Here is a 13,221-nt window from a genome sequence, read left to right on the forward strand (position 1 = left end):
GAATGCTTGATAATATTAAAGAACCACGGCTAATTTTGTTAAGTGTGTTAATGGTATTGCAACTAGGTTAAAGGAAGCAAAGTCCTTATCTGTTAGAGATACATATGGAAGTATTTACAGGTGAAATGAGATGATGTCTGAGATTTGCTTTAAAATACTTCAGAAAGCAAAATATGTGTGGGGGAAAAGAAATAAGATGAATAAAATTTTCATAAATTTTGAAGCTGGGTAATGGTACATGTTTTTTTTTTTTTTTTAATACCAGCTTCTGAAATGTTCCATAATAAAAGCACAAAAAAAATATTTTAAAGTTCCCTGAGTGGCTGTGGTGTGGTGCATGGTGCTCACCAGGTGTAGCATTAGGGCACTGGTGCCCAGCAGGTGGGACTCTCTCCAAGAGCAGAGGGCAGGGGCCTGAAGATGACATACTTGGGGGCATTTCACGGGGTGATGGGGGAGGACTTCCCAGGGGACCGTCTCTGGATGCTCTGCTCACTGACCCAGGTGTGGGCCGGCCTGCCCCCCAGCAGAGGGCTTTGCCCATGAGCTGTGGACTCAGAGCTGGGGCAAGCCCCACGGGGCAACTGCTTTCTGTTCCCTCAGGCAGAACTACTCAGTTTTCCTTATCCGTAAAATGGGAATACTGATAGTGCCTTTCCCATTGGGGTTGTTACAAGGATTAAATAAAATCGTTTGTGTAAAGCCACAAGCTCAGTGCCAGGCCACGGTTACTGTTCACTTCCCAGAAGCTGTTGTGGGCATGGCAGAGGCCAGGGTGAGCATGGCTGGATTCTGGAATCTTCTTTTGGGGATTAGTCTCCAGTATGTAGAAAGTTGAGGCCGAATAAGAGTATTGAAGTGCATAAGCCATCATGTACTTACGCACACCTCACCTCTGGCTTGCATTCACACACCTGCACACACACAGGCACTCCTCTATGGGGTCTCCTCCTGGCATGGACTGAGCAGATCCAGGCCTGACCTCCAGGAAGGCTGGGGATGGTCCTCCTGGAGGACCCAGAGTGGAGGTGAAGGGGGTGTTGCTCAGAGGAGCCTGGGCTGTGTGGCCCACAGGGAAGCTGGGCACCTGCAGGCCCAGATGGGAGAATGCAGCTGGGGTGAAGGTAGTGCCATGGGGTAGGCAAGGGGTGGAGGAAGCAGGGTGGGAAGAAGTGGGCACAGGCTGTGGCCTGGGGCCCTGCAGGAGGGGCTAGAGAAAGGGCCTGGCTGAAAAGTCCATAAACACCAAGGAGATCAGCAAGTAAAGGCTTGCCACACCTACAAGCAGCAGAAAAACAGGGCCTGTTTATGGTCCTGGAGCTGCTATCCTTGACCACTAAGGGCTGGTTGGCCTCATGGACCCCTTGCTGTCCCCCAGCTCCTCCTTAGCTCCACGTGGCACCCAGTTCTCTGTGGTTGAGCCAGAGAAATGCAAGCCAGGCAGGCCTCCAGAGACACTTCTTCTTTATCCTGGTTTTGACCTGAGAGCCATTTGGCCTCTGGGACCAAGGATGGAACCTTGGATCAGGAGAGACAGGCCTGTATGGTGCCTAGGGGGTTAGTCCCCACCTGCCCCAGGGTCAGTTCTCAGGCCCAAACCATCGCAGGATCCTATGCCAGAGAGGGAAGTAGGGAGGGTCTGTGCTCACAGCATAGAGGAATGAGAGGTGGAGAGGGACCTGGGGGCAGAAGCTTCCAGATCTCAGGCCTCGGGGAGGGGCAGGTCTGCAGAGAAAAGTTTGGGATGCTCCCAGGAAGAAAGGCAAGGAAGCAGGTCAGAGAGGACTGAAGCCTCCTCCCTTCGCCCTCCTTTCCCCCCATGGCAGACATAGAGACAGCAGGCCATTTCTCCAATTCTGTCTTTATCACCAGGAAGGCGCTTTTAATCAAATCCTAAGTTGAGTGGCAGGAGGCAGAGGGGCCTCCCCATTCTGCCTTCACTAACTCTATTCCAGAGAGCAACTGGGGAGTCTCGAATCCTGCTTGCATCACATTAACACCAATAAAACACCCCCACGGCTCCCACTCTCTAAATGTCAACATTTATTAGCTCCAGAGCCCAGTGCCAACTTCCCAGTAGCCTCCCTCTGAGCCCAGGCCTGGCAGGAGGAGAAGAGGGAGGGGGTGCCGTCTAGTGGCCAGCCCTTGGTTCTGTCCTGGGGGATCAGTCCTGGGGGAGTCTTGGGGGATCAGTGCTGAGAGTGGGGCTCAGAGCCAGCAGAGTCTCAGGAATAGCACCCCAGCAGACACTTGGGACACCTGTGTTGGAAAAGGGCCTTCTCTTGCTTCTCCTAACATAAAGGGTCTTGTGCCCTCTGCTCACCCTGGGGAAAAACACTTTCCCTTGTAGCCCAGTCTCCCCTCTACCCCATTACTCTCCCCCGCCCGCCCCCAACAACTTCCCGGAAAGAAGTCTCCCTGCTGAGGTCTGATAGCACTTCGGGCTTCCTCAGGCCACCCTTAGGGTCTGAGGCCCCTTTGACACAGACCAGATGACCAGATACAGAAGGTTAAGGGGTCAGGTGGGGAGCTTGGTATCAGGACAGGAAGTCAGATGAGCGCTCGCTTGTTTCGCCCTATCCATTGCCAGTCCTCACCTCAGGGCACTCCTGAGAGCCTTTTCGTTCCAAGATGAGGAGCTGAGTCTCCTCCTGTGGTGTCTGAGGAATCACCTCCCGTCCCTGTGGATTTTCCTTCCGAGAAGCCCCTCTCCCTTCGAGACGAGTCGGGACACCCCAAGGCAGTAGTGATCACAGGGGAGCCTAGGGCACAGCCCGCAAATAACCACCCGCTTTGCTTGAAGCTCCTTTCTCATCTGAAAAAAAATTCAGGCACATTGCGCATTCTGCTCCGCAAAGCACGTCTCTTTGCTTTAAATTACTTATCACTTAAATCACTTGATTTTCTCCTCCAGTTCTTTGAGTGCGTTCACATTCCAGGGAGCTGGCTGTGTTTGACCAAGTTCTCCATGTGCTCACAGAACTTTGAGGGGTTTTTGAACCCTGGTTTGGGAAGCAAGGCTTTGACTCCTCTGTATGTCTGTCTCACCATCTTGTGGTTCTCACAGATAGGAACACTTTTTATTTGGGGGGTTATTTTTTAAGGGGCTGTAAGAGTTTCCTAGGACGGCTGTAACAAAGACCACATACTGCCTGGCTTGAAACAACGGAAACAAATTCTCTCACAGTCATAGCGGCCAGAGGTCTGAAATCAGAGTTGGCAGAGCCATGCTCCCTCCAAAGGTTCCAGGGGAAGATCCTTCCTGCCTCTTCCAGCCTCCAGGGGCCCCAGGTGTTCCTTGGCTTCTGGCTGCATCACTCTAGCCTCTGCCCCATCTTTACATCACTTTCTCCATTAGTCCACAAGAGGAATGAATCAGACTTCTTGGAGGACTTAGAGAAAAGCGGGCCCTACCCCTCAGAGATGCTGAACATCAGCTAGGTGGGGAGAAGGAGGTTTCAGGTTTTGGAGGTAAGGGGGACCCAGTCCTCCTCGGGCCAGCTTGCCCCTGAGAAGTGGTTGGTGGGTGAACAGAGTGAGCTGAAGATGGCAGCATTAGTTCTCTGGGCTCAGGCCTGGGGGGTCCACAGGGTCCACAGGGTTTTGCTTACCTGAGCACCACTCCGAGGAACTGCTTTTTCCTGAAGGGGCTCCTCCCTGGGGTGGTGGCCTGGTCAGGCCCCTTCTGTCTTGGGTCTTTGGTCTTGGTTAATAAAGATCTTGCTTCTTGGTTCACAGTGCTCTTTCCTTCCACAAGCGTGGAGTTGGTGGGAAGCAGCCACCCTGATATTGTCAGCTGCAGGGCACACTGCTGTGGGCAGCTGCGGCTGCAGCACAAAGAACAGACCTGGCACCTTTTCCAGCTCTCACCCCCACCTCGGTCACCCCAGCAAGGTAGGTGGAGCCAGCTTCCAGGCTTCCTCTGAGACACTAGAAAGTACCACGCAACACGGCGTGCACCAAGGAGGGGCTGGCCTCAGGGAGGCTTGAGCATCAGCTCTCTGGGGAGAGACCTGGGCATTTTCTTTTCCTCTCATCCTGTGCAAGGGAGCTTTCCCAGTGGCCCAGTGGTAAAGAATCTGCTTGTCAATGCAGGAGATGGGGGTTCGATCCCTAGGTTGGGAAGATCCCCTGGAAAAGGAAATGGCAGCCCATTCCAGTATTCTTGCCTGGGAAATCCCATGGATAAAGGAGCCTGGTGGGCTACAGTCCATGGGGCTGCAAAAGAGTCGAATACAGCTTAGCGACTAAACAACAATAATACCCTGGGCTGGGGCCACCTGCCCACAACACCCTCCTCATTTGAATGAGTGTTGTGCCGAGAACAACCCCTACTTCTGAGGCAGCAGCACCATCAGGACTCAGGGCATCTCTTAAACCCCTCTGGGTGCTGCCGTCACTCAGTTTACATCAGCCAGGTGTCTTGCTTTCCAATCACTCCTCACCGTTGACCTAAACAGTGGCCCACAGCCTGATGATTCCCCATGCACCAGATTCAGCTCAGAATGCCTCCTATTTAAAAAGAACCAACAAACACACACATCTGGTGCATTCAATGGCCTAGAGCACGCGCTTCTGAGAATCCACAAAGGCGGCAGGTATCTGTTATCTGAGGATGGGTTTGGCTCGTGGAAATGGTGTGGCGGTATTCTGAGTCGAGGCTGGAGAATTAGGTAGCAGGGGATAGCTCTTTGAGTCAGAAATAAGGAGGCTCCAGAGGGGCTGGCAGGCCGCCCACTCTCATCTTCAGCTCTCAGCCCACTATTCTGTTACTACGGTATTCTTGGTTGTCATGGCAGGTGTGGTCGGTCGGCACCTGGCCTGTATTGCTCTCTGTTCAGTGTTTCTCTGCTATTGGAACCATTCCTCCCACTTCCCTCCCACCACTACCGCTTCCCCTGTGCTGGTGCGTTTTGCTTGGTTTGCAGGGTCTCCAGTAGGACTGAGCCTCAATTGTCCCCAGCGGTAACCAGCTCAATTAAGACGGCTTGGGCCAGCTTTTCTCGTCCCTGTTCCACTCTTCCTGGGCCCCAGTCCTACGTCGTTCCCAGGATCTCTTCCCAGAGAAGCCACCTGCATGAAAGCTTGTGCGTGTGGGGGAACCCGGGCTGACAGCTGCCCTGTTGGATTTCTTGTGAGGCGTATGAATGAAATATTTCAGTGGACATGTGAATCCTGGGGCAGGTGGTGGGTGGGCAGGAGTATAGTGAGGTGTGTTCTCAGACATTGTCTTCTGGGCCATTTTTTACCTCTCCTTTCTTCTTCAAAAAATGAAAAACTGGCTTTCATGAAATATACAACACACAACTCACCCATTTAAGGTGTGCAATTCAATGTCCTTAGGTATATTCACAGAGTTGTGCAACATTACCACGATCAATTTTAGAATATTTTCATCATTCTAAAAAGAAAGCTGGTGCCCATTAGCAGTCAACTACCTATTTCTCCCTCAAACCTGACCCCGACCCAGGCAACCAAGAATCAACTTTCTGTTTCTATAGGTTTGCCTAATTCTAAACATTTGCTTTTAAGTGGAATCATACAGTATGTATTTTTTGTGTCTGGCTTCTTTTACCTAGCATAATGTTTTCAAGTTTCATTTGTATTGTAGCATGTATCGGCAATTCTTTTTCTGGCTGAATATTAATCCATTGTATGGATATACTACTATATTTTATTTATCCATTCATCAACTGATGGACATTTGGGTAGTTTCCATCTTTTGGCTATTATGAATATTTGTGTAAAAGTTTTGTGTGGATGTCTGTTTATATTTTGAGGGTATATACCTAGGATTAAAACAGCTAGGTCAGCTCTCTCTTTTATTTTTTAATTTTATTATTATATTAAAGACACATTCCCATATTATTTCACAACTTAAAAGGTACAGAAGGAGAATTTCAATTCTCTCCTCAGAGGCAATGAATATTTCCCACTTTAAGTGTATTTTGGGAGGATACTTCTAGCATATATAAACAACGATGAATATGTATTTTTCCCTCTTTTACACAAACAGTGGCATGCAATACACACTGTTCAGCAGCTTCCTTTATTCATTTAACATTAAGTCTTAGAGACTGTTCCATATTGTTACCAGAAAAAAAAACCCCTTTTCATTCTTTTTATATATGTATAGTATTCCCTTGGATAGTGGGAAATTATTTATGCAATTTAAATTATTTAATCAGCTCTGTATCAAAAAGCAGTAAGTTCTTCCCTAATCATTTGCTATTACAGACAATGCAGTGAAGAAGTTTGAACAAATATCATTTCCTTTATGTGTGAGCACATCCGCAGGAGGCATTTCTCGTTTTTTCTTCTTCTTTTAAAAAATATCTATTTATTCAACTGTGCCAGGTGAGATCTTTAATTGTGGCATGTGAACACTTAGTTGGAACATGTGGGATCTAGTTCCCTGACCAGGAATTGAACCTGGGCTCCCTGTATTGGGAGCGTGGAGTCTTAGTCACTGGACCACCAAGGAAGTCTCTCCATTTCTAAGAGTGGACGAACACATGCCAAATTGCTCTCCAAAGAGGTTTTCCCAATTTATGGCCCATCAGGAGTGTCTGAGCTTGTTTGCCCACTCTCAGCAATCTGATGGCTGAAAAATGGTATCTCAATGTAATTTTCATTTGCAGTTTTCTTACTATGTGAGTTAAAGCATCTTTAATTCCTTCTTTATGTAAAGTTTCTGCATCTTTTGCCTGTTTTTCTACTGGATGTTGTCATTTTCTTGATGATTTGTGGGTGCTTTTTACTTATCAGAGAAATTAGCTCTTTGTCTATAATAGGAAAGCCTAAAGCTATTTCTAGTGGTTAAGCCTGTTTCTTTTGTGTATTTCTAAACATGAACATCCACTTTCTCTCCCGGAGATGGTATTATATCTCCTGCCTTCTTGACCAGGGGCAGTTGTGTGACGTGCTTTGGCCAATTAAATGTGAACAGAGCGTGTCTGTCACTTCTGGGCTGAAGCTCGAATTGCCGGTGCCTTGTGTTTTCTCTTTCCTCCTGCCATGGCAATTGGCATCAGCAGACGATGGCTATGCCTTCAGCTGGGGAGCCCAAAGTCGAGGTGACAAGAGTGACAACACGGAGTAGAGACCCCAGCCAATCTGCAAGGGGACATGCAGTGTAGGCAAGAAATAAACCTTTGCTGTTTTGTGTCACTAAGATTTTGACTTGTTTTCTTGCTGCAGCATAACTAGCCTATCTTGACAGATACAGGTGATTTTTTCCACAAAGCATATTTTTAATTTTGATGAGGCTAAAATGATCAATTCTTTATTTTGTGACTTCTAAGTCTGTATCAGAAATCTTCCCGGCTTCTGGATTATTATTTTAAAAATTCTCCCATGGCATGGTTAGTTGAAAATCCATTATTTTTCTCTCAACTTGAAATGCCATCAGGTGCTATTACTCTGATTGTTGCTCCAAAGTGAAAGAAGCAGAGCCTGGGGCACTGGCTACTGCCGTCACCATTAACCATTGTTAATGTGTTAGCACTTTGTGTTAGTCAGGGAAGGCAAGATTTATGCCTCGGTAACAAAAGACCCTTATCGAAGTGACTTAGTATATACGCGTTTGTTTCTTGTTCACAAAAGTCCTCTTAGCTCTCTAGGACAGCTGTCCCCTCTGATCCAAGCAGCTTAGATCCGGTGATGGCACCATCTCAACATATGCTGCACTTGCCACAAAGAGTGAACAGACTGGCAGAATTCGAAACTGCTCTTCTCTGTTTCCGCTGGAGGTGACATTTAGACCTACAGTCCATTGGCCAACACAAGGCAGAGGGCGCTGCCTGACCTCAGGCAGCACACATCTGTGGTCAAGTCTCTGTTTCTAGCAGTAACGTGTCCAAGAACTGCCGCTACCAAAGCCTATAGGAACCTGCTACTACTTCATGTCCAAGTGCCTGCCTGACCCTCAACAGCTCCTGTGGTTTGGCCCCACTAGCCTCCTCCCAGCACATCACCCACCTCTCTCTGGTTTTACTCCCTGCTCCAGATTCATCACACCAAGTCTTCCCTCTGAGACTTTTCTCATGACCTCCCTTTGTTTATTAATCTTTCACCTCTTCTTTCCTAAGTTCCTCAGAGCCCCAGTCAAGGTCAGTCTCTTTCATGAAACCTTTTTCTGGCTCAGCTCTTAGTGTTCTCCCTTCTCAGAGCTCCTCCAGGGATTACTTTTAAGCTCTCACTCAGCCCTGAGCACATGTTCCTTCTACGGCCTAGATTGTAACGCTTGGAGGTCGAGGGCTGCGTCTTAACCCCCTCTGTGCTCTCAATGCCCGTCTCAGTAGGGCTCTCAATGATTTTAACTCACAAATGGTTGTTAAACATCTACTAAATGTTAGACACCAAGCGAGGCGTGGAGGATGCAAAGAAAAATAAAACATGGTCCTAGAAGGAAATTAACTAGCATTTATATGTTGCCTGATTTGTAGCACCTAATGATGAAGAGAGACAACTCTGGAGTCTGCTTGGGGTTAAGCCCAGCCTCTGGTTAAATAAGCTGTAGGACCTCAGGCAAATTACTTAACTTCTTTAGCCTGAGTTTTCTCATCTTCAACAATAATGATGATCGTTATCTGCAGTATTAGCTTCCCAGGGCTGCTATAACAAATTACCACAAACTGGGTGGCTGAAGACAACAGAAATGTGTGCTCTGACAGCTCTGGAAATTAGAAGTTTGAAATCAAGGGGTTGGCAAGGCTGTTCTCCCTCTAAAGGCTCCAGAGAAGAATACTTTCTGTGCCTCTTCTACTTCTGATGGCTCCCAGCACTCCTCGGTGTTCCTTGGCTGGTTGCTCATCCTTCCAATCTCCATCCTTACATGATATTCTTCTCTTTCTCTCCTCTCCCCTGATGTCTTCTCCTCTTCTTATAAAGACATCAGATATAGGATTTAGGACTCACCTAAATCCAGTATGATCACATCATAACTAATTTTGCAAAAAACACATCTGTAAAACCCTACTTCCATATAAGATCACATTGTGAGGTTCCAGGTTGACATAACTTTTTTGGAGGGAGCATTTAGTCAACCTACCTCATAGGATTATTGCGAGGATTAAATAAGATGGTACCTGTAAATCATTTGGCACATTCCCTGGTGTATAGTAAAAGCTCACTGAATGTTCAGTTCAGTTCAGTCGCTCAGTTGTGTCCGACTCTTTGCGACCCCATGAATCGTAGCACGCCAGGCCTCTCTGTCCATCACCAACTCCCAGAGTTCACCCAAACTCATGTGCATCGAGTCGGTGATGCCATCCAGCCATCTCATCCTCTGTCATTCTTAGAACAGTATATTAGTGAGGATTATTTTATTTCAAAGTGTGTCAGAAACTCAACTCAGTCCTGGTATGGCTGGATCTGGGTGTTTAAATGAGGCTATTTGGAATCTTTCTCTTTTCCTCTCTCAGCTCTCTGTTGTCTTTATTCTTAAGTGCTCTCTCCCAGTGAAGTGGCAAAGACATCCTTCAACAGGTCTAGGGATCCATTTGACCAGCTAATCATCCTCAATGGAAAAGAAGCCCCTCTTTCCTCAATAGTTCCAGGAAAGTCCCAGAACTCATTCTTATGGAGCCGATCTGGACCATGAGTCCATTCCAGAAGCATTCTCTGTGGGCAGAATGATGGAGTAACCTGAGCTGGGGGATGGAGTAGGAGTTAGCCATAGCTGAACCACTTCAGTAGCAAGTGAGTGAGGGGTGGTTCCCAGAAGGGAAATCAGAATGTTGGACTACTGGATGCTAAGCAGGCAAGAGGACAGCTAGTTTACCATAGATCATGGCACTGCTGTGTGCCAGCTTGTGGCCCAGCACCTGGGACAGGGCAGGGGTTTCAGTCAATGGTCACTGAATGGTCACAGGAATGATGTAAGAAAGAACATGTTTAATTTGAAACAGGTTGCTCGCGTTTTTTCATTATTTCCCACAATAGCACTATTTCCATCTTGTAGATGTAGAAATTGAGGTTTAGTGAGTTTAAGTGATCTGTCCCAGATGACAAATTGAAAAATTTGTAGAGTTAGGATTCAAAGCCAGGTAGGTTTCATTGCAGAATCTATGTTATTTCTATTACACCAGTTTGCATTTTGTCTACCAAAATCATAGTGAGAGAAGAGAGTATGAATACATATCACTCTCAGGTGCAAATGTAAAATTAATACATTTCTTGGTCACCTTCCTGCAACTTACCACCCTACAAGTTCAAATCCCCCTTTTCTTTTTTTCTAGTCACATCTCTCAATTTATTACTGTTTCTTAAAATAGTACACAAGCCCCTAGATTTAACTACATCTTTGGGTTTTCATTTCTTTTCTATGACACCCCATGCACCTATAATTATTAACACCAATGTAATTTTATGCCTTTTCTTCTGTTAATCTGTAGTTTGTTAGTTTAATTTGCAGAGCCCAAGTACATAACTAAAAGGGTAGATGAAAAAATTTCCCTCTCCTACAATATTTAAATTGTTTCCAGTTTTTGGCTATTAGGGAGCAAGTCACTTTGAATGTTTTTATTCATGTCCTTTGACAAACTTATGCCAAAAGCACTTGTTTTTGTTAGGTACACAGCTAGAAGGGAAATTGTTGGGTCATAGCTCCTACCAGGATTTGCTGCCCCCTGTCTCCTACCTTTTGAAGTTCCTCATATTGTGCAGAACCCCTGCCTGCTTAGACCTCTCTAAGCCTAGGGGCAGAGGGTTGAACAAGATGACCCCCGAGGCCTCTCTCCTGTTTCCCAGAAGGACTTAACCATAGGTTTCCTCTGTCTTAAGCTCCTGCCAGCACCACTATTTGCTCATGAAAACGTTTCATGTGATTAGCCAAGTAATGACATCTTAAAACTGTAGAGCTAATATATTACGTAATAAAACACAGGAGCAAATCTCTTTGACACACAGTGGTGATTTACTCCACCAGCCATAAAGATAATTACATTTCAGGTTGATATATAAAAGGCGGCAGGCAGAGCTTATGAAGAATTAGCAAAGCTTTGTGTTGGACCTCTCCATCCATGTGGACCTATTTGTCATTCCTCTCGCTACCAGCTGGCGAACATTGACTCAGCTGGGCCTGCTCAGTGACTGGTCACTGCTGCCACTGGGAGGAACTGTTGGACCCGTTGAAGGAGCAGCAGGGAAGGCTCAGGCTTGGGATACAGGCATTCAGTCCCACAGGAAGCTCTGTAACATTGCTGGGGAAATCTCTGGCCCACACACTGAGCGCTTGGTCTCTGGGCCTGCTATACCCCCTCCAGCCTTAAGCAAGTCACCGCCTCTCTTGGAATCAAGATATGCCCTGGGGCAAGATGATACCCAACTCCTTGCCCTATCACCCAGGAGAATATTGTGAATGCTCTGAACTTCTAGGACCAATTTTTCAGAATCAAAGTCGGGTGGCTCAGTATGACAACTTAGTGAACTTTTAAGGACAAAGTGGCAGGGCATAAGGACCCAGGGATACCCTGGTGTCACTGATTTCCAGGACTCTGTTCCCCCATAATCCTTGCTTTCCCAGACCAGAAGGCGAGGGTCCAGAGGGAGATCAGAAGAAAGGAATCTGGAAGGACCTTGAGGCATCAGCATCTAAACTTCCAGTTTAGAAACAGGAAATTGAGGACTGCAGAGGACATGTAACGATCCAGATTCACAGAGAAGATCAAAGCTGAGAACAGAAACCAGGAGCAAAAACAAAGAGCCAAGACATGTGAAGATCTTGCTACCATTTGGGTAAGGGAGCCCAGAATCCAATGCTATATCAGCTCCTTCTTTTACTTTGGCATAAAGCAAGATTTCAAAGGAAACCCAGCGCCACACTGCTTCCCACTTTTCTCTTGCTTCTCCATTCCTTCTCTGTTGTTCCAGCTGGTGATGGCTTGTCTTGGAGAGGGTAGGTCTGGGTGCAGGGAGATGGCCAGGATGAACTCTGGAGACCCTGGTTGGCTAATCCTTAGACTTGGGGAAAAGTGGGACTTGGGAGGTGAGCTGTGGATGATTACGGTTGAAGTAGCCACCAACCAATCCCAGTGAACCCTTGGGAAATGACAGTCAGGACTCCTGGAATCTCCTTCTCTACCTTGTCTCCTTCTGATTTTCTGAGGTCAGCTTTGGTTTTCCCCTAGGAAATGTCTTCATCTGGCCATACCTGGGCAGAGTGCCTCCTGCTGGTCCGATGGGGATATTCTCCAGTGAGCCCTGCTGCTGCTGCTAAGTCGCTTCAGTCCTGTTCGACTCTGTGTGACCCCATAGACGGCAGCCCACCAGGCCCCGCCGTCCCTGGTATTCTCCAGGCAAGAACACTGGAGTGGGTTGCCATTTCCTCCTCCAATGCATGAAAGTGAAACGTGAAAGTGAAGTCGCTCAGTCGTGTCCAACTCTTCGCGACCTCATGGACTGCAGCCTACCAGCCTCCTCTGTCCATGGGATTTTCCAGGCAAGAATACTGGAGTGGGGTGCCATTGGGACCTGAGTTTGGGAAGAAGCAAACTTCCCTGGTGACTCAGTAAAGAATCAGCCTGCAATGCAGGAGACCTGAGTTCAAAAGTTCCCCTGGAGAAGAGAAGAATTATTCTTGCCTGGAGAATTCCATGGACAGGCTAGGGGGTCACAAAGAGTCCCACACAACTGAGCGACTAACACTTTCACTTTTCTTTCAACATTGCAAATACCTGATTCAACAAAAAGCCATTTGCTAGGGTTTGGGCATGCACCCCCAAGCCCCCCATCCTTGACCTGAACGCAGACATGGCAGGTGTGGGGCACAATTTGGTGGCGGGCAGCAGGGCGGGGATGGGGAGGGGGACGCTGGTTGGAGGAAGCGTCCCAGCAAGCCCAGGAGAAACAGAGTCCCTTCCAGGTTCTGGAATGTGCACACTCTAGACCCACGGCTCCCCTCAGCTGCGGGCCCCAGTTCCCTGCTGAGTCAGCCACTGAGGCAGACAATGGGAGTTGGGAGGGGTCTTTCTGAGTCGAGTTCGGACCGCCCGGGGTCTCTAGAAACCCCCAAGCCCCTCCCCCTGGCCATTGTCTCCTCCCGCGCTGACCGTTGCGTCCTTCTCCCGCCAGCAGCCTGGGAGGCTCTTCGGCTGGCTGCGGAGCCAGGCTCTTTGAATGACAGTGGGGCGGGGGGACCGCGGGGCGTCCGTTTGTTCTCCTTGGAGGTGGCGGCAGATAAACAGCGCCGCTAACGACCGCGTCTCCACGTCCGCGGGC

At 47.9% G+C, this 13,221-nt stretch overlaps 1 long non-coding RNA gene across 1 annotated transcript; it reads left to right on the top strand.

Annotated features, from left to right (window-relative positions):
* Positions 1-1,674: 1,674 nt before the first annotated feature.
* LOC129629316 (uncharacterized) lies at positions 1,675-12,267 on the top strand. The gene is made up of 4 exons (XR_008703140.1): positions 1,675-1,774; positions 3,739-3,894; positions 11,533-11,739; positions 12,132-12,267. It is a non-coding gene; the product is annotated as an uncharacterized LOC129629316 (long non-coding RNA).
* The last annotated feature ends 954 nt before the right edge of the window (positions 12,268-13,221 follow it).

This window comes from Bubalus kerabau, chromosome 15 (genome assembly GCF_029407905.1).
Source record: "Bubalus kerabau isolate K-KA32 ecotype Philippines breed swamp buffalo chromosome 15, PCC_UOA_SB_1v2, whole genome shotgun sequence".
In the NCBI taxonomy this organism is placed as follows: Eukaryota; Metazoa; Chordata; class Mammalia; order Artiodactyla; family Bovidae; genus Bubalus; species Bubalus kerabau.